At 45.1% G+C, this 2,500-nt stretch overlaps 1 protein-coding gene across 5 annotated transcripts in view; it reads right to left on the bottom strand.

Annotated features, from left to right (window-relative positions):
• The window catches only part of LOC126995809 (putative uncharacterized protein DDB_G0292292), a 112,373-nt gene that overhangs the window by 30,510 nt on the left and 79,363 nt on the right, over window positions 1-2,500 (bottom strand). The gene's annotated exons all lie outside the window — the stretch shown is intronic.

Genomic DNA, 2,500 nt, shown 5'->3' with positions numbered 1-2,500 from the left:
CCAAAGGGCAAAAAAGGAGAGTAATCGGGTTCTTGTGAGTGTTTTTTTACGTTCATGGTACAGAAGAAGGGTCAGACTACCACCAGGGCCATTAAACTACCCCTGGAAATGCCCAAAACTCCTACGAACACCGTGTCAAATAAGTGTGCTTGGCCGCCGAATGTTTGAGAAGAAAGTTTCAGGAAGGAAATTTGTGTCCTATAATCGAACCAGATTGGCGAGATTGCTTCGGCGTTGGTTCTCACTGGTCCCTTCCTCCCCTCCGCTCCGCCACACAGCCACAACACCTATTTCTGCCTCTCATATGTTACCTGTAGAAGGAGGAGGAGGAGGAGGAGGAGGAATGAGGAAGGAGTAAGGAAAGATAGAGAAGAAAAGAGAAGAGGGAAGGAAAAAGAAAAGAGAGAAGGAAGGAAGAACTGAGGGATAGAAAAGGAAGAAGAGAAGGAGGAGGAGGAGGAGGAGGAGGAATGAGTAAGGAAAGATAGAGAAGAAAAGAGAAGAGGGAAGGAAAGAAGAAAAGAGGAGAGAAGGAAGGAAGAACTGAGGGATAGAAAAGGAAGAAGAGAAGAAGGAGGAGGAGGAGAAAACTGGGGTCGGAGAGAGGAGGACTGGATGAAGAGAAAGAGAAGAAAGAGGGAGATAGGAAAAAATAAATCTAAAAAATAAGGGAAAAAAAAATGAAAAAAAGGGAAGGAAAATGTAAAAAGAAAATGGAGGAAAAGAAAGGAAATAGTCAGAATGTTTTTTTACTATGAGAGGAAGAGATCGGTGTTGGGACTGGCAGAGCGGAGGGGAGGAAAGGACCCGCGGGAGCCTACGCCGAAAAGGAGATCAGGCGAATTCTAATAAGTGTTTCTTCAGGTTCATCGTACAGAGGAAAGGTCAAACTACCACCAGGGTCATCAAACAACCCCTGGAAATGCCCCGAACTCCTACGAAAGCCTTGTCAAATATGTGTTTCTTTAGGTTCAGGGTACAGAAGAAGGGTCAAACTACCACCAGGGTCACAAAACAACCCCTGGAAATGCCCCGAACTCCTACGAAAGCCTTGTCAAATCAGTGTTTCTTTAGGTGCAGGGTACAGACAGAAGAAGACCAAACCACCAGGGAAGGTCACCCCAAAACCAAAAATGCCCCAACCAAGAAAAAGCCTTGTCAAATCAGTGTTTCTTTAGGTGCAGGGTACAGAAGGGTCAAACTACCACCAAGGTCTTCAAACAACCCCTGGAAATGCCCCGAACTCCTACGAAAACCTTGTTAAATATGTGTTTCTTTAGGTTCATGGTACAGAAGAAGGGTCAAACTACCACCAGGGTCACAAAACAACCCCTTGAAATGCCCTAAACTCCTACGAAAGCCTTGTTAAATAGGCGTGTTTGGGCCCCGAAATGGCTAAAAATATTACCCTCCTGCAAAGAGTACACTCACCCCGCCTCTCCAGTGAAGTGACGTCGCTCCCTCCCCTCCCCTGTGTGACTCTCGCCGTTGGGTCAGAGGGCCAGCCAGTTCAACAGTTCAGTTTTAGTTTTATTCTACTCATTATTTCTCCTTCCTCTGTTTATCATATTTGTGGTGTTTACATTGCTATTTCTCCCTCTCCCTTCTTCTCTCCTCGCTTTCCTTCCTCCCTTACTTCTCTTCTCTTCTCCATGCGGTCCATATCCTTCCTGTACATTGCTATTTCTCCCTCTCCCTTCCTCTCTCCTCGCTTTCCTTCCTCCCTTATTTCCTTCTCTTCTTTTCTCGATAAGGTCCATATCCTTCTTTACATTGCTATTTCTCCCTCTCCCTTCCTCTCTCCTCGCTTTCCTTCCTCCCTTCCTTCTCTTCTCTTCTCCATTGCGGTCCATATCCTTCCTGTACATTGCTATTTCTCCCTCTCCCTTCCTCTCTCCTCGCTTTCCTCCCTCCCTCCCTTCCTTCGTTGTCTTCTCGATAAGGTCCATATTCTTCCTTCCTTCGTCCCTTCTTCTTACTCTCTCTTTCATCCCTTTCCTCCCCTTCTTTTCTTTCCTTCCCTTCTCTTTCACTTCCTCTTCCTAATCCCTTCCCCCTTCATCACCTTTCCTTCCTTCCTTCTCTCTGTAGACACACTCATTATCACCGCACAAACCAAGCTATATTCTCCACAATGATGCGATATTTCTACTCAATACCAGAAACTAATGAGATTTCCTGCGTGGTTTCCCAAAATTTCCTCCTCTTTACATCATCGCCAAACACTATACAAGGAACTTTTGTAGTATTTTGTGTCTGGTTGTGGAACTTTCAAACTTGCTGTACTGTAGTGTGAGCATGGCCCAGAGTCGTGGAAGGGAGGAACACACTCGGACATACGGTAGAAAAGGTTGCAATATTGAGAGCCTCTTTTTTTTTTATAACAAAGGAGGCAGCTCAAGGGCACACAAAAAAAGGAAACAATAATAATAAAAAAAATAAAAAAAACGCTACTCGCTGCTCCTAAAAATAATCAAAAGAGGTGGCCGAAAGAGCGGTC

This window comes from Eriocheir sinensis, chromosome 9, assembly GCF_024679095.1.
Source record: "Eriocheir sinensis breed Jianghai 21 chromosome 9, ASM2467909v1, whole genome shotgun sequence".
Taxonomy (NCBI): domain Eukaryota; kingdom Metazoa; phylum Arthropoda; class Malacostraca; order Decapoda; family Varunidae; genus Eriocheir; species Eriocheir sinensis.
Note: the sequence above shows the minus strand (reverse complement) of the source record. Positions and strands in the feature narration are given on the sequence as shown.